This window comes from Capricornis sumatraensis, chromosome 23 (genome assembly GCF_032405125.1).
Source record: "Capricornis sumatraensis isolate serow.1 chromosome 23, serow.2, whole genome shotgun sequence".
In the NCBI taxonomy this organism is placed as follows: Eukaryota; Metazoa; Chordata; class Mammalia; order Artiodactyla; family Bovidae; genus Capricornis; species Capricornis sumatraensis.
The window spans coordinates 9,729,352-9,756,541 of NC_091091.1; the positions used below are offsets into that span (position 1 = coordinate 9,729,352).

General features: G+C 40.3%; 1 protein-coding gene across 2 annotated transcripts in view; it reads right to left on the bottom strand.

Annotated features, from left to right (window-relative positions):
• Positions 1 to 24,733, bottom strand: part of SGMS1 (sphingomyelin synthase 1) — a 168,696-nt gene extending 143,963 nt beyond the window's left edge. For both annotated transcript variants that reach the window (XM_068961331.1, XM_068961330.1), the window contains exons 1-2: positions 24,696 to 24,733; positions 17,372 to 17,515 (exon numbers count right to left, since the gene is read on the bottom strand). The gene's annotated coding sequence lies outside the window, so the exon portion shown is untranslated. The remainder of the gene's footprint in view (positions 1 to 17,371; positions 17,516 to 24,695) is intronic.
• Positions 24,734 to 27,190: the final 2,457 nt, after the last annotated feature.

Consider the following 27,190-nt stretch of genomic DNA (forward strand, 5'->3'; position numbering starts at 1 on the left):
ATATGGAAAGAAGAATGAATTTTGACATCAACATCTCACATAGAACTGAAGTGAAGTGAAGTAAAAATAGTTCAGTCGTGTCTGACTCTTTGTGACCCCATGGACTATACAGTCCGTGGCATTCTTGAGGCCAGGATACTGGAGTGGGTAGCCTTTTCCTTCTCCAGGGGATCTTCCCAACCCAGGAATCAAACCTCGGTCTCCCGCATTACAGGCAGATTCTTCACCAACTAAGCCACAACTAACCAAAGCTAAAACTATAAAGCAAGAAAACAGGAGAATGTCTTTGTGACCATTAAGTGGGGGAAGCACGTTCAGTACAGTTCAGTTCAGTCACTCAGTTGTGTCCAGCTCTTTGCGACCCCATGAACCACAGCACGCCAGGCTTCCCTGTCCATCACCAACTCCCGGTGTCCACCCAAACCTATGTCCATTGAGTCAATGATGCCATCCAACCATCTCATCCTCTGTCGTCCCCTTCTCCCCCTGCCCTCAATCTTTCCCAGCATCAGGGTTTTTTCCAGGCAGCTCTTCGCATCAGGTGGCCAAAGTATTGGAGTTTCAGCTTCAACATCAGTCCGTCCAATGAACACCCAGGACTGACCTCCTTTAGAATGGACTGGTTGGATCTTTTTGCAGTCCAAGGGACTCTCAAGAGTCTTCTCTAACACCATAGTTCAAAAGTGTCAATTCTTTGGTGCTCAGCTTTCTTCACAGTCCAACTCTCACATCCATACATGACTACTGGAAAAACCATAGCCTTGACTAGATGGACATTTGTGGACAAAGTAATGTCTCTGCTTTTTAATATGCTATCCGGGTTGGTCATAATTTTCCTGCCAAGGAGTAAGCATCTTTTAATTTCATGGCTGCAGTCACCATCTGCAGTGATTTTGGAGCCCAAAAAATAGCCACTGTTTCCACTGTTTCCCCATCTATTTCGCATGAAGTGATGGGACCAGTTGCCATGATCTTCGTTTTCTGAATGTTGAGTTTTAAGCCAACTCTTTCACTCTCCACTTTCACTTTCATCAAGAGGCTTTTTAGTTCCTCTTCACTTTCTGCCAAAAGGGTGGTGTCATCTGCATATCTGAGGTTATTGATATTTCTCCCAGCAATCTTGATTCCAGCTTGTGCTTCTTCCAGCCCAGCATTTCTCATGATGTACTCTGCATATAATTTTAAAAAGCACAGTGACAATATACAGCCTTGATGTACTCCTTTTCCTATTTGGAACCAGTCTGTTGTTCCATGTCCAGTTCTAACTGTTGCTTCCTGACTTGCATACAGATTTCCCAAGAGGCAGGTCAGGTGGTCTGGTATTCCCATCTCTTTCAGAATTTTCCACAGTTTATTGTGATCCATGCAGTCAAAGGCTTTGGCATAGTCAATAAAGTAGAAATAGATGTTTTTCTGCCTTATTAGGCAAAGCACCATGGATAAGAGAAAACACTGATAAACTGGACTGCATCAAAATTAAAACTGCTCCTTTTTGAAGGAATCAAAAAACAATCAAGAAAATGAAGAAGCAACCACCATCTGAAAAATCTTTACAGTACATATATCTGACAAAAGACTTGTACCTAGAATACATTAATAATTATCAATACTAAAAGAACTGAAAAGCATAAAAAGTCAAGAATAGAAGTCACAAAACCCAGTTTTTAAAATAGAAAACAACTTTACTAGATACTTCATAAAAGAAGACACAGGAACAGCCAATAAGTACAAGCAAAGTTTTTCAACATCATTATCATAAAGGAAATCAGGAAACCACAAGATATCACATTACACCCACTAGAGTGTTAATATTGAAAAGACTGACAATAGCAAGTGCTGGCAAAGGCTTGGATCATATTGGAGATTCTCATACATTGCTGATGGGCGTGTTTAATTATATAACCCCTTTGGGAAAATGTTTGACATTTTTTTATAAAATTAAACATACACTTATCCTGTGATGCACGTCTAAGGGTATATCCAAAAGCAATGAAAACATACGTCCACAGAGAGACTTGTATAATTATGTTATAGTCATAATAGCCAAAAATTGTAACCACCCAAATGTCCTTCAATAAACAGATAACTTCATATGATGGAATTCAGCAACATAAAGAAACCCCCATTGATACACATAACAAACAGAACTCTCCAAAACACCATTAAGTGAAGCAAACACAGCCAGACACGCAAGTACCCTCTGTATAACTCTACAAAGTTCTGGAATAGGCAAAACTAAGCTCTGTTGGAAAAGGCAATGGCACCCCACTCCAATTCTCTTGCCTGGAAAATCCCATGGATGGAGGAGCCTGGTGGGCTGCAGTCCATGGGGTCGCTGAGGGTTGGACACAACTGAGCGACTTCACTGTCATTTTTCATTTTCATGAATTGGAGAAGGAAATGGCAACCCACCCCAGTGTTCTTGCCTGGAGAATCCCAGGGACGGGGGAGCCTGGTGGGCTGCCGTCTATGGGGTCGCACAGAGTTGGACACGACTGAAGCGACTTAGCAGCAGCAAGCTCTGTTGATACAAATCATACTACTGTTTACTTCTGGGATGGGACCGCTGACTCGAAATGGCAGAAGGGAATTTTCTGGGTGACGGAAATGTTCTATACCTTGAGAGAGACGACAAAATTTGTACATTGTATAGTATGCAAAATTATATCCAAATTTTAAAAAAGTTCACAAACAACTTCCTTGGAATTAGTTCTGAAGGAGATATGGTCTCTCACAGGTCAAAGCTATCTCTCTTATCTTTGGGGACAACTTCTAAAGACTCAAAGCCAGAAAGTGTATATTTCCACGCCATTTTTTTAAATATACACCCAAACAAAGCAAAGGAAAAAGAACCATTATCTGATTCCTATCAAAATTCTCTTTTTGATATCTGCTCCAACTTAGTAGAATTAAAACAGTCTTCCCTTTGAAAGTGAAAAGTGAAAGTACAAGTTGCTCAGTTGTGTCCAACTCTTTGCAACCCCATGGACTATACAGTCCATGGAATTCTCCAGGCCAGAATACTGGATTGGGTAGCCTTTCCCTTCTCCAGGGGATCTTCCTAACCCAGGGATCAAACCCAGGTCTCCCACATTTCAGGTGGATTCTTTACCAACTGAGCTATTTACTCCACTAACAATTTAAAGTTTACTTTGAACAGCACAATGAAAAAAGGAGTCAAAAAGTAAACTATGAAACATAAATCCAAATGTTCCAATATCTTACTATTCTAAAACATTTATTAAATTTCTACTGTATTCCAGGCAAGATGATAGTTACTAGGGAAATGAAAAACTTCCACCTTATTATTGAAGAGTTCTCGGTCAAGGGGAAGAAAAAATTACTGCAAAGTGTAAATAAATAAATAGAATAGAAGTTGGCAATTTACAATTACCAATTTAATTGGCAATTAAACTTAAATTGGTAATTTAAATTTCCCCACTGGGGGAAAATATATCACTTCTTTTCCCTCTAAAACCATAGTATCTAATAATGATCAATAATATACAAAAAGTAAACATAGTAAATTCAGTTATTCTTTTTGAAGGGCAAACCTTTTTTTAACCCAAGAAAGAAAGAACCCCAATACATTTTAAAGGAAATGATCTCCACAGCAAAGGGGATTAGATAATTTGTACCACTTCCCCACATCCTCCATTCCAACCTCACAGCTGGTTTGCCTTAGGTGGATGCTTATAGGAGGTAAATCTGAAGGCTGGTCAGACTATGCCTCAAAAGGAAGCAATGGGCTGAGTCAGTTCTCACCCTCAGGACACTAATTGTGATACAAATCCCTTCCCTTCTGTTCTGAGCCAACTTTTATTCCCTCTATTGAAATTACCCATTTCAAAATCAGTGGTGACCTCCAACATTGCCAAAGCCAATGGCTGATTCTCAATTCTCATTTAACATGACCTATTGGCAGCATGCTACACGGCTGGCTGGCCTGTTGCTTGCATTTGAAATGCTTTCTTTACTTGGTCCCCAGAACACCGTACACTCCACTGTCCGCCTTCCTTCCAGCAGTTTCTTCTCACTCTCCTTTGTGAGCTTTCTTATCTCTGTGTGTTCTGCCCAGAAGTTCCTTCAATTCTCAGATCTCTTCTTTATTATCATTCGCTCTCTAAGTCAGCAGTTCTCAAACATGTTGGTCTCAGGACTCCTTTACACTTTAAAAATTAATAAGAAACTCAAAAAATTTTTTGTGTATGAGCATGATACCTATAGATAATTATTGCATTAGAAAACAGAAAATTTTTAATTATTAATGCATCTAAAAGCAACTATAAACCCATTACAAATCAACATAAATAACATACTTCAATAGAAATACATTTTCCAAAATAAAAATATATATGTTAGTAAGAAGGATAGCATAATTTTACATTTTTAAAACATATTCCTCACACCTAGCTTAATAGAAAACAGCAGATTCCCACATCTGTGTTAGCATTCAATCTGCGACGTCACACATGCTTCTGGAAAACACTACTGAATGGCACATTCAGTATTACTACAAAAAGTTTTAACTCTGCAGACCTCCTTATAGAGGTCCAGGGAACCCACAGATCCCTATTATACTTTGAGAACTACTTTAGATGCTCTCATCCAAGCCCATGGTTTTTAAATACCATCTCTTCTAGGACAGCTCTCAATTAAAATGATACTTCTGGGCTGGACTCTTTAAACTCCAGGTTCAAATAGCCAACTGCCTATGCAATAATCTCACTCAGATGTCTAAAAGGTAACTATTTTAACTAATAAAGTCTTTACTCCCCACCTGCCCTACAACTCCAACATTTTCCTCCTGCACTCTTCTCCCATCTCAGTAAATAATAACTTTAACTTAGCAACAACTCAGGTCAAAATCTTGGGAGAAATCCAGGATGCCTCTGTTTCAAACCCACATCTAACCCTGTATCCAAATGTAATGAGCTTCCTTCAGGAATATATCTGCAATCTCACCACTTCTTATCGCTCCACTATTCCTTCCACCCTGGTCCAAAATTACACATCTTGACCTAGGCTTTGGCAACAGCCTCCTACCTGGTCTGCAAGCATCTTCTTGTGTCCCCTAGGCACAGTCTTCACACAGCAACCAGAGGGACTTAATGTATAAGTCAGATCATAAGTCACTTCTCTGCTTAAGACTGCAGGTACCTTCTCACCTCACTCAGAGCAAAAGTTAGGCTCTTCATCAGAGCCTACAGAGGTTGGGAGCTGGGCCAGGACTGCCTCTCCAAACTCTTAAAGCCCTCCCCTTGCACACTGCACTACAGCTACCCCGGCCCCTTGGTCTACATGCTCACACTCTCTCCTCAAGGTCTTCGCAGTCACAGTTTCTTCTGCCACAAGCCCAATCCCCTCAGATCGCCTTGACTGAGGTTTGTTCCCTGGATCAGCGCTCAAACACTCCACATGGAAGACGCCATTCTCACTGCCACTTCATAACCTTTCCCTGTTTTATTATTCTTCCTAAAACTTGCCGTTGCCTGACACACTTGTCTGCTCTTTGTTTTCCCTGCCCTCATGCAACGAGAAGATGGCCTCTGTCTGCTTCAGTGCTGTATCCCAGTACCTAGAACTCTGTCTACTGGGGAGCAGGTGATCAATGTGTATTGTTTGAGTGGATGAACAGAGATGTGAGTCCAAGTAGCTTTGGGACTTGAAGGCAGACGTGATGAGGTGGAAAGGCCAGGAGAACCGTGTGCAAACCAGCACTGTGAAGAGGAAGAAACCATAAAAGTGGAAAAGTGGTGCTACCAAACAGAGGCTATAAATAAGAGGAGACAAGACTATTGTTGGAGAGCACTCCTACCAGTCAGAGAACTCAGTAATTACCAAACACTCGTTCATCCCTAACAGTAGCTCTCCAGAGAAGGCAATGGCACCCCACTCCAGTACTCCTGCCTGGAAAATCTCATGGATGGAGGAGCCTGGTGGGCTGCTGTCCATGGAGTCGCTAAGAGTTGGACACGACTGAGCAACTTCACTTTCACTTTTCACTTTCATGCACTGGAGAAGGAAATGGCAACCCACTCCAGTGTTCTTGCCTGGAGAATCCCAGGGACGGGGGAGCCTAGTGGGCTGCCGTCCATGGGGTCACACAGAGTCGGACACAACTGAAGTGACTTAGCAGCAATAGTAGCTCTCAAAATTTATTCAAAATATACAAACGTATTTGGAACAAGAATGTTTCCTTTGAATGTCACTTGAATCAATTCAGTACAATCTTATACTCTTTATGGAAATAATTCTTTTCTTATACAAAAAAGAAGGAAAGGCCCATACAGAGGAAAATGACTAGCCTACTTAGCCTACTTGCCAAACTTTCAGGCTCTATCCTAACTTCTCAGTCATCTTCACAAAGTGGTTCCAAGAGAAAGACGACACTAGGATAGAAACTAGGTTCTTATTGCCGCTGAAATTCACTAAAACTGACCAGAAAACCCCACAGTAAATCACTCTGGTCACGACTCTAAGAATGGGTGTCAGGGTTGCTTCATCATAATTAATATCAAATTCACAGTGCCATAAACAGCACCTACATTAACAAATGTTTCATCCAAAAAGAGTTTTTTTAAATATTTTTCTTCATTCTGACCAAAAAAAAGAAAAATAACACATATGGACTCAAATCACAGGTAGTACACCAAATTCAGGTGATGACAGCTGTGCCCAGTCAACAGCTGTCCCTCTTGGAGGGAACATGAGAATGTTAGAACCGTAAGCATATCTTTAAATGTTTGTCTTAACAGTTGTTTTTCTGACTGTGTGGAAGTTTGAAAGTGACTGCATTAATAATTGACATTTTCCCATTAAATATTTAGGAAGAAAAAAAATTCTAGAAATGAGCTATTACTTATATAATGTTTGTTTCCTTTCTATTATGGTTTCTTTCCCAAATTAACACAGGTAGCAATAAATATATGTGGTCAAAAAATACTCACATATCTTCAAATGTGATATTAAAAAAGATATCAGAACAGTGTTTCAAGATTAAAAACTTCTGCATAAAAAAGAGAAAAAGACCTATTCACACCAAGAAAGCTTTCTTCATTTTATTAAAAGATTTCTTAAGAATTCATCTAAAATTAGTGAACTTTCCTTGTCAATTTAAATGTATTCAGTTTATTTAAAATATCAATGGTATCACTTTCAGAAATGTACTCTGCTGAAAAATATAACTGTGATGAGAAAAAGAAAACACTAGGAAAATTCTATATTCCAAAATTTGAGCAAAAATAATAAATAGTGATTCTTTGGGTTGAATAGTTTGAAAGTCTGAATATATCTGAAACATGGGATGCAAACCAGTTTCCTCTTTAGATAGTATTTCTACCAATTCCAATTCAAAGTAAACACTACAATATTTTTAAAATAAACAAACAGCCATTTTTTCAGAACTAAATGTGAAGATCTGTTAAGCTAACACATTTTACAAAATTAAAACTTCCAAACACAGCTACTCAAAAAAAACCATAATAAATAAACATTCCTAAGCCTCTGAAATACTAATCTTAAAATTTCTAATCATAAGGTGGTCTTATGTAAATGTACAGCTGACAAATGATGCTATTAATCCAGATGTCATGCTTACCAGGATATGTTTCTGATTCCTTCCATGGCAAATATTTAAAACACAATATTAATTTTCATAACCTCAAAATACATAAATATTCCAGGCAATCGTTATCCCTACCCTAGTCATCATAACTTGAGCTTTCTTCCAATTTAAATCAACACTGATTCCATTTAACATTTGCTTACCACCATACTACATACTGTAGAAAATTCTGAAAGAGATGGGAATACCAGACCACCTGACCTGCCTCTTGAGAAATCTGTATGCAGGTCAGGAAGCAACAGTTAGAACTGGACATGGAACAACAGACTGGTTCCAAATAGGAAAAGGAGTACCCCAAGGCTGTATATTATCACCCTGCTTAACTTATATGCAGAGTACATCATGAGAAATGCTGGGAGGAAGCACAAGCTGGAATCAAGATTGCTGGGAGAAATCAATAACCTCAGATATGCAGATGACACCACCCTTATGGCAGAAAGTGAAGAACTAAAGAGCCTCTTGATGAAAGTGAAAGAGGAGAGTGAAAGAGCTGGCTTAAAGCTCAACATTCAGAAAACTAAGATCATGGCATCTGGTCCCATCACTTCACGGCAAATAGATGGAGAAACAGTGGAAACAGTGTCAGACTTTATTTTGGGGCCTCCAAAATCATTGCAGATGGTGACTGCAGCCATGAAATTAAAAGATGCTTACTCCTTGGATGGAAAGTTATGACCAACCTAGACGGCATGTTAAAAAGCAGAGACGTTACTTTGCCAACAAAGGTCCATCTAGTCAAGGCTATGGTTTTTCCAGTGGTCATTTATGGATGTGAGAATTGGACTATAAAGAAAGCTGAGTGCCGAAGAATTGACACTTTTGAACTGTGGTGTTGGAGAAGACTCTTGAGAGTCCCTTGGACTGCCATGAGATCCAACCAGTCCATCCTAAAGGAGATCAGTCTTGGGTGTTCATTGGAAGGACTGATGCTAAAGCTGAAACTCCAATACTTTGGCCACCTGATGTGAAGAGCTGACTCATTTGAAAAGATCCTGATGCTGGGAAAGATTGAAGGCAGGAAGAAAAGGGGATGACAGAGGATGAGATTGTTGGATGGCATCACCAACTCAATGGACATGAGTTTGAGTAAACTCTGGGAGTTGGTGATAGACAGGGAGGCCTGTTGTGCTGCAGTCCATGGGGTCGCAAACAGTCAGACACGACTGAGCGACTGAACTGCACTGAACTGATACTACATGCTCAAAAAGAGTATTCATTAGTTTAAGTCATACCAAAATATGGCTGTTTCCAGGAAACTGTGTTCTGATATAGCAATGCAGACTGACGGATGGACCAAGGAAGGCTAGGTACGTTAGATCAGTAACCCCAATAGCAGGTCCTTCTCTGCAAAATTAATCTTATACGGGGGTCTCAAAACAAAGGCATTAAAGTTCACAACCGAGTGTGTGATTCATATGGATTAGTGAGTGGCACATGTACATATTACACATTTCTATCAGATGGCAATGTTTCTTGCTATCCTCCTGTTTTGTCGTCAAAGACGAATAAGTCGGCTGAATTATCAAATTAAACTGATTCCATGGATCTACATGTTGTACATTTAAACCATAACATAAGAAATTCTCCTTGAGACTGATTTATTTTCTGCTTTGCTGGCATATTAATTATTATTAATATTATATTAATTGCAACTACTTTCACTTTCAAATAATATTCCACTAATTCAGAATCAAATAAAATAATACTAAATAAATGAGCCAACATACACCAGAGCTTCTCAGGACATCACCATGTAGACCCATGGCAGACTGGCAGCTATAACTTAAGAAAAATACAACAAATAACCGCCCATAATGCGGGGGAGTTAACTGTATAATATGGTAAAATATTAGACAAATAATTAATCAAATCAAGGAACAAAAATAAATCTCAGCTCAGTAATGAGTCAAAGACATCAAGGCCCCTGCCAACTCAGACAGCATATTAAAAGGAATTCTTCTCCACGTCAATCCTGATCTGGTGCAACTGTCTATGGCAGACACTCCAGTTAAAAGGGGAGGTTTGGGGCTTCCCTGGTGGTCTAGTAGTTGAGAATCTGCCTGCCAGTGCAGGGGACATGGGGTTCGTCCCCGGTTCAGGAAGACTCTACATGCTGCAGGGCAACTAAGTCCGCCTGCCACAACTACTGAAGCCCACACGAGCCCATGCTCCGCAACAAGGGAAACCGCTGCAATGCGAAGCCTCCCCACCAGAACCGGAGAGCAGCCCCTTACTCAGCGCAACTAGAGAGAGCCTGCACACACCAATAAAGACCAAACACAGCCAATACTAAAATAAACAGACTTCAAAAGGTGTGGCGGAAGCTGGACTTGTATCTAAATTTTTAACACATTTTTGAGCTCTGCCCTAAATATCTTCCCACCTCATCTATTAGAAGCACCTATTAACAGCAGGAAAAAAAAGATCTCTTTCAATTCTGCAAAATGACACAATAGATATCTTCAAGTCCTCTCCTAGAGATCAACAAAGAAGAAAATATCTTTCTAAATGTACCTGTAGAGTGGCAACAAAGTGAGAGACAGTAAAAGTAGAAAAGCCGGGAAGGAAGCACCACTACGAACAAAGCTAGTGGGGGTGATGGGATCCCAGTGGAGCTGTTTCAAATCCGGAAAGATGATGCTGTGAAAGTGCTGCACTCAATATGCCAGCACATTTGGAAAACTCAGCAGTGGCCACAGGACTGGAAAAGGGCAGTTTTCATTCCAATCCCAAAGAAAGGCAATGCCAAAGAATGCTCAAACTACCGCACAATTGCACTCATCTCACATGCTAGTAAAGTAATGCTCAAAATTCTCCAAGCCACGCTTCAGGAATACATGAACCATGAACTCCCAGATGTTCAAGCTGGTTTTAGAAAAGGCAGAGGAACCAGAGATCAAATTGCCAACATCCGCTGGATCATGGAAAAAGCAAGAGAGTTCCAGAAAAACATCTCTTTCTGCTTTATTGACTATTCCAAAGCCTTTGACTGTGTGGATCACAATAAACTGGAAAATTCTGAAAGAGATGGGAATACCAGACCATCTGACCTGCCTCTTGAGAAACCTATATGCAGGTCAGGAAGCAACAGTTAGAAGTGGACATGGAACAACAGACTGGTTCCAAATAGGAAAAGGAGTACGTCAAGGCTATATATTGTCACCCTGCTTATTTAACTTCTATGCAGAGTACATCATGAGAAACGCTGGTCTGGAAGAAGCACAAGCTGGAATCAAGATTGCCAGGAGAAACATCAATAACCTCAGATATGCAGATGACACCACCCTTATGGCAGAAAGTGAAGAGAAACTAAAAAGCCTCTTGATGAAAGTGAAAGTGGAGAGTGAAAAAGTTGGCTTAAAGCTCAATATTCAGAAAACAAAGATCATGGCATCCGGTCCCATCACTTAATGGCAGATAGATGGGGAAACAGTGGAAACAGTGTCAGACTTTATTTTGGAGGGCTCCAAAATCACTGCAGATGGTGACTGCAGCCATGAAATTAAAAGACGCTTACTCCTTGGAAGGAAACTTATGACCGACCTAGATAGCATATTGAAAAGCAGAGATATTACTTTGGCAACAAAAGTCCATCTAGTCAAGGCTATGGTTTTTCCAGTGGTCATGTATAGATGTGAGAGTTGGACTGTGAAGAAAGCTGAGCACCGAAGAATTGATGCTTTTGAACTGTGGTATTGGAAAAGACTTGAGAGTCCCTGGACTGCAAGGAGATCCAACCAGTCCATCCTAAAGGAGATCAGTCCTGGGTGTTCATTGGAAGGACTGATGCTGAAGTTGAAACTCCAATACTTTGGCCACCTCATGTGAAGAGTTGACTCATTGGAAAAGACCCTGATGCTGGGAGGGATTGGGGGCAGGAGGAGAAGGGGATGACAGAGGATGAGATGGCCGGATGGCATCACCGACTCAGTGGACGTGAGTCTGAGTGAACTCCAGGAGTTGGTGATGGACAGGGAGGCCTGGCGTGCTGTGATTCATGGATCACAAAGAGTGGGACACAACTGAGTGACTGAACTGAACTGAACTGAAGAAAGCATCAAAACCAGAACCCTGGTAACAATTACATGGAGCAAGAGAGGAGATAAAACCAGAATCACTCAAGCTCATGAGTTTAAAGAGATCCCATCTTAAAACTGGAACTTCACAGAACTAGGCCCTCAGGATATGGGCAGTGAGAAATAAACTTGCTCCAACATAAGAGAAGAGAAACTGCTTTTTATCCCTAGCAGCGTTTGGGGGGGTGGGGTGAGGCACACCAGTGGTCTGGGTGGAAAATCTCCCTTGAGAATTCATAGCCAACAACTACTACTCGTGTGGTTTGTGGTCTAAATTCATACTATGTGCTTTGAGAAAGTCCAAGCAGAGAACTTAAAGACTATCCAGATTGACGGTACCTAGAGGTACCTGGCAGAAGCAAATATAAACAAACCCTGGGAAAACCTCTTTTTAATCATGACCCCAAAGAACTCACACAGATAAAATTTTCAAGGAACATGAGCTCACAGTCAATAAATCATAAACACAAGGAAACAAGATACTATGAATGAGCACCAACATGAAATGGGCAAATGAAATCAGATCTGAAAAGACTTGGAATCCTAGAATTATCAGCATAAAATAAGTGTACTTAATATATCTCAATAACGCAAAATTTGAAAAGAAGCAAAGTTTCATTTTAAAAACTATTACTAAGCTGTTCTTTAGGGAAATTCTTTACTTAATCCACTGAGCTGTGAGACAAACATAACTAAAGTGCCTGATTCATGAAGCCTCAGTTCTGTGACTCATTACTATCCATCTTCAATTTAAGACAGCCCACCCACAAAGTTTTAAAAGAAGCTAGAAATAGATAATGAAGATTTCACAGAATGTCGGGCCCAATTTCACTACCACATCGCCTGATGACAAGAAAACCTTGTACTACCCACATCAACCAGAACACTGGGGGCTACCCAGTCTCCTAGGGCTAAACTTTCAGGCGTTACACTTAGCACCCTTCACGGACCCCTCACCAAAGATTACCTTCAACCACCAAAGACTGTAAGGGTATCACTTCATCTCTCCTAACCTTAGAACTTCTAAGGCACCTCTAGGGAAACCATTGTCCTAAAGCAGGTCAGTCTATAGGAATTCCAACTGGAAGGCTAAGTACCAAATCCAAGACAGATTGTGCCCCTACAGGAGAATTATAGGCATGATAAAAACTGGAAGTAATACTGTTGTGACTGTTTTACTTCTTTTTAGGTTTTTTACTTCTGTAGGTTTACTTCTATAGGTTCTCTGTGCCACAGTGATTCTCAGTCTTTACTTCCTCAAGGAAGTAAACAAAGCTTTCTTTAAACACAAGTTTGTGGAAGTTCACTACATAAAACATACAAGAGCAGAGCCGCTGGAGGTCAAAAGTCTTGCCTCTTCCCTCACATGTAACCTACCCCCAGGTATATTTGGAATCCCAGGGGCAATAAGGAACCATGCCTGAAAAACACTGGCCTGGTGATGATGGTATAATGATAATGATGATAATTTAATTTAACAATGATATCTTTATAGAAGAAGAATAAGCATCAATACACTATAGTCCCTCCTCCATGTCAGCCTGTTCTGAGTATTGTGTATGCTCAGGTATGTTGGACTCTTTGCGACCCCTTCAGGCTCCTCTGTCCATGGAATTTTTCACACAAGAATACTGGAGTGGGTTGCCATTTCCTCCTCTGTGGGATCTTCCCCACCCGGGGATCGAATCTGTGACTCCTACATCAGCAGCAGATTCTTTACCACCGTGCCACGTGGGAAGCCGCCCTGAATAGAAGGCATGTATTAAATGCTGACCCGTCTCAGTTATAATTACTTTCTCTGTTTCAGAACTCCGACTCCTAGAAGCACAGAACTCTTCAGTTCAAGAGAAGCCATATTTGTAGTGTGAACGTCTATCTAAGAGTTTGCAAAGGAGCATCACTCAGGTTTCTGCAGGTCACTACAGCTGCCTGACCTAGTGCTGAACACTTATAAAATATTTAGGCAAAAAAAAAAAAAAAACGAGGGAGTAATGCTCAGCTAACCAGTATATGAAGCATCAAGTACCTTTAAGAAGCTCATAGGACCAAACTCTCTACAAATCAGAATTTGAGAAGTTTCTTGTAACCACAGGAAAAACTGAAGTTACATGTCATAGATGGGTTACCCCAATGAAAGAAAAAAGAGGTTTCAAATTTTACAGGTCAATGGGGAATTTCCAGTACCTCCTTCATGCATTTGTAATGGGAAATTCACAAGTCAGGTTCTTTGTATAATGTGTCAGAAGAAGTGATGTGGGTTTTCTCATCATATTCTTAACTGGCATTAGTTATTTTACAAGATACCATGAAAACTAGTGGCATTTATGGAGTTCTTGTTTCTTTTAATATTTCTTTCCTACCAGTGTCCTAAAGTGGAGGGGTATTAACTGAACTGAATGAGAATTAGGTCTACCTAATAATGGGATAGAATAACTTATGTTATTATCCACATGGAATACTCTGCTGCCACTTTTTAGCATGATGTAAAAGAAAACTTAAAAATGGGGAAAACACTTAAGTTATACTGAGCAAAAATGGATCTAGAAAACTTTAATTCTAATTTTGAACTTTTTACAAGGTATACACAGTCCTGAGAATAAAATCTTGAAACAGCCACACCAAAATATTATCAGTGGCTACCTCCGAATGGTAGCTTTTTTTGTTGTTGTTTGAACTTAATACTTACCAAACTTTCTACTTAGAATCAGGAAAACAGTACATTTAAAAACAAAAAGAAATTTCCCTTTTAGTAAAATTGATACAATATACCTGAAGTTCCAAGGTTTGTACATTTCATAAATTTTGAGACTCATATCCAGATGTCAGACCTGTGTGCCTGTGTAGCCAAACTCCAGCCACACCTTCTCTGGAGGCAACAGCTGCTCATCAGGGCTCAGGTGAGCCAAGCCTAATTGTTCCTGGCAGCTTCCCTGGTGACTCAGTGGTAAAGAGTCCATCTGCCAAGCAGGAGACGTGGGTTTGATCCCTGGGTCAGGAAGATCCCCTAGGGAAGGGAATGGCAACCCATTCCAATCATCTTTCCTGGGAAATCCCATGGACAGAGGAGCCTGGCGGGCTGGAGTCCACGCAATCACAGGAGAGTCAGACATGACTCAGCGAGTGAGTATGCAACATGCAGTGTAGTAGGCTCAGCGGGGAAAAGGACACGCAGGAACAGGGAGGCACGCTTCCCAGTTCTCAGACCATCACAACAGAACTGGCTGTAACCCCATCAGTGACTGCACCAGGCCTATCTAGAAGCCTTTGCCGCGGTGAGGATGAGGCCTATTTAACTGTTTGTTTTAAGACTGCCTTTGTATTAACACAAAGCAGGAAAAAAATCCTTGGACACATTTGCAATCTGAATGTCACCACCGTGTAATCAGTGGGGCAGAGTAATTGTTCAAAGCACAGTCCGTGAAATCAGACAAATCTAGGTTCGGGTTCTGGCTCCACCATTCTCTAGCTGCACGGGCTTGGACAAGCTTTGTAATGTCACAAGCTTCAGGTTATCCATCTTTCAGAGAAGGTTGCCACACCAACCTGCCCAGGATTTTAGTGAAGGTTCAAAATACTTCTCAGTATACAGAGCCTCTGCTAATTTAATAAAAATATTTTAGAAGTCTAAATATACACATTTGCAACTCATGCAGCCCACTACTGGGGATCAAAAAAAAAAAGATACTATTTAAGACACATCTTTCAGGGCAATGTCCAAGCTATAGACACACTTCAAAACAATCATCTGAGCCAAAACTAAGCACTTGAATAGATGGTTCTATATTTTAAAGGATTCAGGCTCTGAAACAGGTTTGTGAACCATGCAAGAAGATTTCTAGCAAAATCTCATCATTCCTTATCTATACCATCTTCAATAACTATATTGAAAGTATCTGAGCACTGGTGCAAATGCTGGAGACACAACAGGATTCTATCAGAAGCATCAAGGTCCACTCTTACTCCCAGTGAAAGTGGAAGTGTTAGCCACTCAGTCCTGTCTGACTCTTTGTGACCCCATGAACTGTAGCTCTCCAGGCTCCTCTGTCCATGGAATTCTCCGGACAAGAATACTGGAGTGGGTAGATATTTCCTTCTCCAAGGGATCTTCCTGACCCAGAGATTGAACCTGGGTCTCCTGCATTGCAGGCAGATTCTTTACCACCTGAGCGGCTGGGGAAGCCTTCCTGTACCTCCTACACTGGCCTCATAAGCAATTCAGAATGCACCAGCAAAGATATCAGAGCCTCTGTTAGAAAGAGGACATATTTTCATGATGTCTCATACCAACAATATATTCTCAGTAAAATTATAAGTTAGAAAATACTTGATTTTAATTCGCTAATTAATGCTATAAATATAATTATAAACCAAATAAGAAACCATGAAATGGGAAAAGGTAGCAAAAAATTGTGAAGAAGGTAGAGCAGAAGGTTACAATTCCATAAACATTTGGATCTTTTTCCAACCCTGCTTGAAAAAGGGGAAAGAGCATGGTAGGCTGTCTTTATTGCGCACAATACGGCACGGACAGGCCTAGCGTCTTTATTGCGCACAATACGGGACGGACAGGCCTAGCGTCTTTATTGCGCACCATACGGCAAGGACAGGCCTAGCGTCATTATTGCGCACAATACGGGACGGACAGGCCTAGTGCTGGATCCCATGTCTGCCTTTACTCGCTCAGAAATAGGAGGCTGGTTACTTAACCACTTGGAACCTCAGCACTGTCATCTAAAAAAGCAGGACTTGTTTAATGTTCTCATGATGGTGTGATGATTAAAGAAATAAACTACATGGCACAGGGTACATTTAAAGTATTCTACATTGGCAGACGGGGGAAAAAACCCTAAAGTATCAACGTGACTTGCAACAGGACATAGGCTGTGCCATAAAAAAAGAGCCAGTGAATCAAAAGATGGGCATCTACTGAAAGTCACAAAATACAAAATAATGAATGACACTGACCCTGATGATAAACTTAGCGGAGATAAGAATTATCGCTATGAGCAAGAAAATGAAGTTTACCACTTAACATTGTAACTTGGCTGGGGAAGTCAAGGAGACTAGCAGGTCAAAGTCAGTGACTAGTAAAGGACTAGTGAATCCAACGGAGAAGGAAATGGCAACCCACTCCAGTGTTCTCACCTAGAGAATCTCAGCGACGGGGAGCCTGGTGGGCTGCCGTCTATGGGGTCGCACAGAGTCGCACACGACTGACGCGACTTAGCAGTGAATCCAACGCAGCCACCACCCAATCAGACTCAGATATGGCCTTGATGTCACACAGGGTAGAGAAAAAGCCAATAAGTAACAGTTAATTCAAAGGACACATTCACTGAGCTTTGATACTGACTGGCCCATTCTCAGAAGAGAAGACAGTGAGGCTTCTGGTTAGAAATTTACTATCATTTTCAAATGTCCAGAGTCAAATATTGTCTCTTTGGTTTATTGTCTGCAAGCAATAGGAAGGGCTCCAGAGGCCGAATCAGAGCTGCTTGAGAAAAAGTTAACACATCCTATTACACAGTCAAGTTCAGAGAACAACAGCCGCTAGTGCATTTGAGGCCAGAGACTGAGGCTCTGCTATCTGAAGGTTCCCAGAGAACTTGACTTCCTATAGCAGAGTGCACCACACCGGGTTCAATGCAGGTTCTAAGTCACGACATACCTCCGACAGCTACTGTTCTGCATTTATCGCTGGGCTCCTTTAAAATTATTCTCATGTACACTTCCTGAGGCAGGATCTTGTCTTCTATTTCATGAGCTTTGTAGTCAGATACTTTTGTGTATTCCAAGGAACTTAACGGTGTACCTAAAATAAAAGAGCAATTTAAGCTTAATCACTTTGAAAATGGAATCATGAAATTCCTATGTGGAAAGAGATCTTACCAATCAATACACTTCACTGTAAACAAGAGCATCAATGAGTTTTAAAGTATCAGGCTGGAAACAAAAAATTCACAACTGACCTTCCCCACCCCCATATTTTCTCATTCCCAGCTTTTCATTTCTTTCCCTCTTGCTTTCAAGCTTTTTATAAAAATTTTCATAAAATATGCATAACGTAAAACCTATCTCATCTTTTTTTAACTGAAGACTAAAGTCTGTAATCCTCTATCTATGCCTCTATAATAGAGGCATCTCTCCCTCTATATATTATCTGTTATCTTCAATTGTCAACAAATAACTGATATTCACAAATTATAGCAGTTTCACTATGAAAACAAAGCGCAATTACTAAATTACCCACTTTACAAGTTGGTTGATAAAAAGGTGGTCATTCCTCCAGGCTAAAACATTACCCTCATAAATGATACTTTTTATAGTTACATATGTATAAATGGGTGGGTGCGTAATCAGGAAGCTGGAGATAATGTTTTGTGCCCAACAAAGAACTTAGAAAGTTGTTCGTTTAGTCGCTCACTGATGATGATTTGCACATGTGAAAGAATGTGGAATCCAATGGCATCTATTTTGATCATGTTAGATTTAATCAGTAACATTCTATTTCTTTTCTTTATATTAATCTATTAGACGTGGGTTTTCAACTCTTTTCAGGATCACATAAGCCCTGCATCATGGGATATCTGCTGATAACTAAGCCTGTTCTGAAGTGAAAGGGTCAGTTGCTCAGTCAAGTCTGATGCTTTGCGACACCATGTATTGTAACCCACCAGGCTCCTCTGTCCATGGAATTCTCCAGGCAACAATACTGGAGTGGGTTGCCATTCCCTTTTCCAGGGGATACCACCACTCAAATTTCAGGAGGATCTTGAACTCTTTGAAGCCTATCCCTGGACCCCCAGGATAAAAACCCTCGGGATTTACATGGACCAAAGTGAGTTCCTAGTTTAAGCCAACTAGCAGGCTTAATTCTGTGATAGTCCCTAAAGACCTAGTTACACTAAGTAATCTCCCATTCTAACCAATTTTAATCCTATCTGTGAACTTCCCTGGTGGCTCAGATGGTAAAGCGTCTGCCTACAATGTGGGAGACCTGGGTTCTATCCCTGGGTCGGGAAGATTCCCTGGGGAAGGAAATGGCAACCCACTCCAGTACTCTTGCCTGGAAAATCCCATAGATGGAGGAACTTGGTGCAGGCTACTGACCACGGGGTCGTAAAGAGTCGGGCACGACTGAGTGACTTCACTTCACTATCCTATCTGTAAGAAATATCGCTACCTTTGTAAATAATCAAATACAGTCAAAAGAAAGCTGTCACAAACTAACTAAAAACAAACAAACAAGACTCTCTTGCCATTACCTTTAAAGTGTTCAATTAAAGAGAAAAATATATTTATACAAAAGAACATTATCATCTTCTGTTTTCAAGGGGGAGGGAGGGATGTGCCAAATGGCTTGTACGATCTTAGTTCTTCGACCCGGGGTTGAACCCACACCCTCAGCAGTGAAAGCACAGAGTCCGAACCATTAGACTGCCAGGGAATTCCCAAGAACACCATCTTTTGACCAAAATACATAAACACCTAAAGGTAAATCAAGGGCTCCCCCGCACCTAAAATAAGTAAACTTCAAGAAATAGGGTGTCACCTTATATTCAAGACCTCACTAAGTTTCATAAACAAAAATCTGTTATTTTGAACAGTGAAATAATGTTTGGGAAAATAAACATTAATTAATGCTATCCTTGGATGCTTATAGGTCACTTGACAGAAAGTGGTTAATAAAAAGAATCAAAGAAACAGATTGAACAATTATTTTCAGAGGTAGGATCTAACAATAGCAAATGTGAATTATCATTTTTTTAAAGTATTTTAAATATCACTTTAAAAAGCAACATGGATTTGGGGGTTATGGATGCCCAATGGAATATGTCTGTTTATCTTTACTTCCTTCTGAATCCCATTAAAATTATAGCAAAGAGGACAAAAGGTATAAATCCATAAGGACAAAGAGAACAGGAAACCAGTGAGGACACCAGACTTCGAAGCTGAAGGCAGAGATGACTGCTGAGCAGAGTGGAGCAGGGGAAAGCAGGCTACAAGCTCACTGCCTTAGAAGCAAACAAAAATCCCCCTGACTGCTCCAGAAAGGCTCAGGAAATGCAGCTTCTGGCTCCTGGGAGAAGAGAGTAGGGCGCTGAGGAGAGGGAGATGGGCTGACAGACTGCCTAAAAGGCAGTTGGACCCTTACTTTATACTGTAAATAAAAATGAACTCAAAATGGATTAAAACCCTAAATGTAAGACCTGAAACTATAAACCTCCTAGAAGAAAACATGGGGCAAAATCTTCATGACCCTGGATTTGGCAACGATTTCTTGACTATACACCAAAAGAATGGGCAACAAAAGCTTTCAAAAGGGACAAATGAGACTGTATCAAACATAAAAACTTTTGTGAAGCAAAGGAAACAGAGTGAAATGGCAACCAATGAAACAGAAGAAAATATCTGCAAATTATATTGGTGATAAGAAACTGATGCCAATAATATATAAAGAATTTCTACAACTCAATACGAAAAGCTAAAAAACCCAAATAAAAAATGCGTACAAAACCTGAAGCGATATTTCTCCAAAGAAGATGTACAGACAGTCAACAAGCTAATGACAGTATTCTCAACATCATTAATCATGACGGAAATGAAAATCAAAACCAGATAAGATACCATCTCACACCTGTGAGGATGACCGCTATCAAGACCCAAATAGCAAGTGTTGGCATGGAGAAAAGGGAACCCTCTGTGCACTGTGGGTAGGAATGTAAAATAATGCAGCCTCTTTACTGGCAACAGCATGAAGGTTCTACAAAGAATTAAAACTGAACTACCCCATGATCCAACAATCCCACTTCCAGGTCTATTACCCCAGGCCCAAACCTGAAAGCAGGATCTCAAAGAAGTATTTACACAAGCCTGTGCACTACAGCTTTATTTACAATAACCAGGAGGCAACAGATGCATGGATAAAGAAGATGTGGTACGTAAATATAATAAAATATTATTTACTTTTTTTTAAACACATGGAACTCTGCTAAATGTTAATGTGGCAGCCTTGTTGGGAGCGGGGTTTGAGGGAGAAAGGATACATGTTCATGTATGGCTGACTCCCTTCACTGTTCACCTGATATTATCACAGCATTGTTAACCGGCTCTACTCCAATACAAAATAAAAAGTTCAAAAGATAAAATGTTATTTACTCTTTAAAAACAATTTTTAAAAAAAGGAAATCCTGTCATATGCTACAAGGATAAACCTTGATTGAGGGTTCAGTTCAGTTGCTCAGTCATGTCCGACTCTTTGCTACCCCATGAATCGCAGCATACCAGGCCTCCCTGTCCATCTCCAACTCCCGGAGTTCACTCAAACTCACATCCATCGAGTCCATGATGCCATCCAGCCATCTCATCCTCTGTTGTCTCCTTCTCTTCCTGTCCCCAATCCCTCCCAGCATCAGGGTCTTCTCCAATGTGTCAACTCTTCGCATGAGGTGGCCAAAGTACTGGAGTTTCAGCTTTAGCATCTTTCCTTCCAAAGAAATCCCAGGGCTGATCTCCTTTAGAATGGACTGGTTGGATCTCCTTGCAGTCCAAGGGACTCTCAAGAGTCTTCTCCAATACCACAGTTCAAAAGCATCAATTCTTCGGTGCTCAGCCTTCTTCACAGTCCAACTCTCACATCCATACATGACCACTGGAAAAGCCATAGCCTTGACTAGACGGACCTTTGTTGGCAAAGTAATATCCCTGCTTTTCAACATGCTATCTAGGTTGGTCATAACTTTTCTTCCAAGGAGTAAGTGTCTTTTAATTTCATGGTTGCAGTCACCATCTGCAGTGATTTTAGAGCCCCCAAAAATGAAGTCTGACACTGTTTCCACTGTTTCCCCATCTATTCCCCATGAAGTGATGGGACCAGATGCCATGATCTTAGTTTTCTGAATGTTGAGCTTTAAGCCAACTTTTTCACTCTCCACTTTCACCTTCATCAAGAGGCTTTTTAGTTCCTCTTCACTTTCTGTCATAAGGGTGGTGTCATCTGCATATCTGAGGTTATTGATATTTCTCCTGGCAATCTTGATTCCAGCTTGTGCTTCTTCCAGCCCAGCGTTTCTCATGATGTACTCTGCATATAAGTTAAATAAGCAGGGTGACAATATACAGCCTTGACGTACTCCTTTTCCTATTGAGGGTACTACACTAAATAAAATAAGCCAATCACAAAAGTAAATCCTGTAAGATTCCACTTATACGAGACAACTTAAGTAGTCAAACTCTTTAAACAGAAAATAGAACAGTGGTTGCTAGAGGCTAGGGCAAGGAGAGTTGACTAATGGGTATAGAGTTTCAGTTTTCCAAGAAGAAAAAATTAGAGACCTGTTTCATAACTATGTGAATACACTTAACACTACTATATTACACATTGAAAAAGTTGATAGCATATTTTAAATTGTGATTTTTACCCCAATAAAAAAATTAAGGAGATTATCCTGATTTATTTAGATGGGTTCAGTGTAATCACGTGCTGTGTGCTTAGTCGCTCAGTCATGTCTGACTCTTTGCAACCCCATGGACTGTAGCCCACCAGGCTGCTCTGTCCCTGGGGATTCTCCAGGTAAGAATACTGAGTGTGTTGCTATGCCATCCTCCAGGGCAACATAATCATAAGAGTCCTCAAAAGTGAAAGAGGGAAGCAGAAGAGGTCAAAGAAACGCAACATGAGATGTATTTGACCTGTATTGCTCCTTTAAAGGAGGGCGTGGGGGTGGGCCGAGAGCCAAGGAGTGCAGCCAGCCTCTAGAAGCTGGGAAAGCAAGTGAATGGACTCTCCTCTAGAAAGGAATGTAGCCCTGTAGACAACCTTGACTTTAGTTGAGTAAGACCCATGTCAGACTTCTGACCTACAGAAGTTCAAGGTAATAAACTTGTGTTATTTTAAATAACAACCAGAAAACGTAGTTAATACCCCAGGTCTTCTCCCCAACTGGTAGAGCCAGACCAACCATCCCTACTTCCATGACGGAAAGTAGTTTACTCTCTGGAGAAAATGATATAGCAAGATTTCAGACTTAGAGAGCCAGAATAGACACATCAAGAGCTCATGTTTATAGGCTTGGGTGGTGAGACCTCTTGCCCCCTCCCCCTATGTGGCTCACCCAAATCCTCACAGGAGGCTTTTATCCCCAAAAAAGATGAACAAAAGAGAACCTTTTGGAGAAATAGAAAGATCCCAGAAAAAAAGATTTGCAGATTCTGTTATCTAGGAGTCAGCAGCTCAAACATCTGGGTTCCCACCCCAAAAACCTATAGTGAAGCCTTTTGGAGAAATAGATCCAAGAAAAAAAGATTTGCAGATTCTGTTATCTAGGAGTCAGCAGCTCAAACATCTGGGTTCCTACCCCAAAAACCTATAGTGAAGCCCACTAGGGAAACAAGTTTCCAGTCCACTTTTTATATATAGTCTCTCTCCCAAATATGAACAGGCTATTAAAGTCTCACCATTAGAGAAAAGCTTCTAACATTAAAATTAGGGGCCAAAACAAGCTGATAAAAAGAGGAAACACAGATCAAGCTGATTAAAAAAAGAAAAGTATGAAGAGCAGGCAAAAACTATTCAACAGCAAACTAATTCAACTCATATTCTCAAGTGAAAACAGAAAACATTATTTCCATGAGATAAGACCAGGATCCCATTTTTAAATGAAATATTCAGAGGGCAATGAAAAATTAAATTTGAAAAATATGCTGGCAGAAATTAAAGTTCAAAAAGTACTAAGAAAACCTCTTGAGGGGAAAAATACAAAGTTAGAAGATAGCTAAGAAATATACATGAGAAAATTAAAAAATTAAGCCAGTAAGTCCAAATATCCAACTAACAAACACAGAAAATAGAGAAAAGGGTATAGGAAAGGAAATGATCAAAGAAACCATAAAAGAAAAATTTCTAAATTAGAGGACATGAGTTTCTGAATTGAAAGGATCAAGTACATCGATAAACTGTAAGACATATGTTCCAATATGGATTTCAGAATTCTGGGGATAAGGAAGAGTCAAACATTCTCCAGAGAAATCAAACAGTTCACACCAACCAACTAGAAAAACAAAATGGCCTGAGAAACAGCCACATAAGTCTCAAAAAATTCATTCATAAAAAAAAAAATACTGTCACAATAAAGCAAACACTAAATATGTATTTAACCACAGACTGTGGCATGACTGCATGAGACAAGTGTAGCTGAGTACTGAGAGTAAGGAGTTGTGTATGAGCGGTGAATCCTTAGAAGAACAAGTGTGTAAGTCTAAAACTAAAAAACATTCAGTGAATGCACTTAAAGCATACATCATGCCATTGAGAAATTGGAAGGTGGGTATCAGAAAATGTAACTAAAAGAGTTGAAAGATACTATCTTTGGATAAAGGAGCAATGGGGATATAAGAAGAACAGAGTGGCTATACTATTTTAATTTTCAACAATGTACATGCAATTACCACAAAATAAGTAAAATAAATGAATAAATGGATGGAAGGAAGACAGGGAAGAAGGAAGGAAAGAATATTTAACAGAGCAAATCTACAAACTATTACACAGTGGAGCTCTCCGATGTTTATCTATACAGAAAGAATGAAAATAGTAACTGTTCTAACATTATGCAAATAGATCCTTGTGAGTTGGAACAAAATTTCCAATTACAGCACCATACATGAATTCCAAAAGTGCTATATCACCAACAAGTAAAATGATAACATATTTGATAAATAGTACTGGATGCTTCAAAGATGACTCTAATAATAAAGGCATTGTCATCAAATATGGTATGTTAAGAACTGGAAGGAAATTATCCTGAAGTAGGAAAAAGTATTACTTGCCAAATTTTGTTTCATATAAATTTGTTCTTATTAAATACACATGGGTAAGTAAAACATCCCTTATACATTGAAATTGACCACAAAAATTGTTTTGTTCTTCTCAGTGGGAAAACATGAGAAATGTAAACTAAACATAAAAGGTACATAAAGAAATTAATTCCATTTACCTGAATCATCTTATTTCTCTTTATCAGTCTTCCAATCTAGAAGAAAATAGGAAGTAAATTAAAGTACATTCTTCTGGTAATGAGGTGCTTATAAGGGGGGAAAAAAAACTTATAAAATCCAAGGTAACTATTAGAGATACCAAGGCAACATTTCATGCAAAAATGGGCTCGATAAAGGACAGAAATGGTATGGACCTAACAGAAGCAGAAGATATTAAGAAGAGGTGGCAAGAATACACAGAAGAACTGTACAAAAAAGATCTTCATGACCAAGATAATCACGATGGTACGATCACTAATCTAGAGCCAGACATCCTGGAATGTGAAGTCAAGTGGGCCTTAGAAAGCATCACTATGAACAAAGCTAGTGGAGGTGATGGAATTCCAGTGGAACTATTTCAAATCCTGAAAGATGATGCTGTGAAAGTGCTGCATTAAATATGCCAGCAAATTTGAAAACTCAGCAGTGGCCACAGGACTGGATAAGGTCAGTTTTCATTCCAATCCCAAAGAAAGGCTATGCCAAAGAATGCTCAAACTACTGCACAACTGCACTCATCTCACACACTAGGAAAATAATGCTCAAAATTCTCCAAGCCAGGCTTCAGCAATACGTGAACCGTGAACTTCCTGATGTTCAAGCTGGTTTTAGAAAAGGCAGAGGAACAAGAGATCAAATTGCCAACATCTGCTGGATCATGGAAAAAGCAAGAGAGTTCCAGAAAAACATCTATTGCTGCTTTATTGACTATGCCAAAGCCTTTGACTGGGTAGATCACAATAAATGGTGGAAAATTCTGAAAGAGCTGGGAATACCAGACCACCTGACCTGCCTCTTGAGAAATCTGTATGCAGGTCAGGAAGCAACAGTTAGAAGTGGACATGGAACAACAGACTGGTTCCAAATAAGAAAAGGAGTACATCAAGGCTGTATATTGTCACCCTGCTTATTTAACTTCTATGCAGAGTACATCATGAGAAATGCTGGGCTGGAAGAAACACAAGCTGGAATCAAGACTGCTGGGAGAAATATCAATAAACTCAGATATGCAGATGACACCACCCTTATGACAGAAAGTGAAGAAGAACTAAAAAGCCTCCTGATGAAAGTAAAAGAGGAAAGTTGGCTTAAAGCTCAACATTCAGAAAACTAAGATCATGGCATCTGGTCCCATCACTTCATGGGAAATAGATGGGGAAACAGTGGAAACAGTGTCAGACTTTATTTTTTGGGCTCCAAAATCACTGCAGATGGTGACTGCAGCCATGAAATTAAAAGACACTTACTCCCTGGAAGAAAAGTTATGACCAAGCTAGATAGCATATTCAAAAGCAGAGACATTACTTTTCCAACAAAGGTCTGTCTAGTCAAGGCTGTGGTTTTTCCTGTGGTCATGTATGGATGTGAGAGTTGGACTGTGAAGAAGGCTGAGCACTGAAGAATGGATGCTTTTGAACTGTGGTGTTGGAGAAGACTCTTGAGAGTCCCTTGGACTGCAAGGAGATCCAACCAGTCCATTCTGAAGGAGATCAGCCCTGGGATTTCTTTGGAAAGAATGATGCTAAAGCTGAAACTCCAGTACTTTGGCCACCTCATCGGAAGAGTTGACTCATTGGAAAAGACTTTGATGCTGGGAGGGATTGGGGGCAGGAGGAGAAGGGGACAACAGAGGATGAGATGGCTGGATGGCATCACTGACTCGATGAATGTGAGTCTGAGTGAACTCCGGGAGTTGGAGATGGACAGGGAGGCCTGGTATGCTGCGATTCATGGGGTCGCAAAGAGTCGGACAGGTCTGAGTGACTGAACTGAACTGAACTATTTACTTCTTGTTCCCTTGCCATAGCAAAACTATTCTTTTGCACTTGCCAGCTAATTTCCAGCTGTAATGGTATTCAGAGTAAACTTTACAATACAAAGCCATGGAGAAGCAAGCACATAAAGTCAATGCCAATAAAAAATTGCATCCAAGTGCATCTAACGGTATCACGTGAGTTTTCTTTTTATTTTTTAAACTTATGTACTTATTTGTTTTACTTTGGGCTGCACTGGGTCTTTGCTGCTGTGCACAGGCTTTCTCCAGTTGCTGTGCTTGGCTGGGGGGGTGGGGGGGCGGAGAGGGGGCGCAGGGCTAGTCCCTAGTTGCGTGCATGCCTTTTCATTGTGGTGGCTTCTTCTGAGGAGCGTGGGCTCTAGAGTGTGTGGACTTCCGTAGTTGTGGCGCACGAGCTCGACAATTGTGAAACACAGGTTTAGTTGCCCCGTGGCATGTGGAATCTTCCTGGACCTGGGATGAAACCCGTGTCCTCTGCATTTGGAGGTGGATTCTTAACCACTGGACCACCAGGGAAGTTCTCACAAGAGTTTTAGAATCATATATCAACATTTTATAAATTATCTTATCACCATTCAGCTAAGTAACCGCTGACAACAGTGATAAAGAAAAGATAAAGAAGCAATAAACAAAGATAAAGAAGCAATAAAGTATATTTTC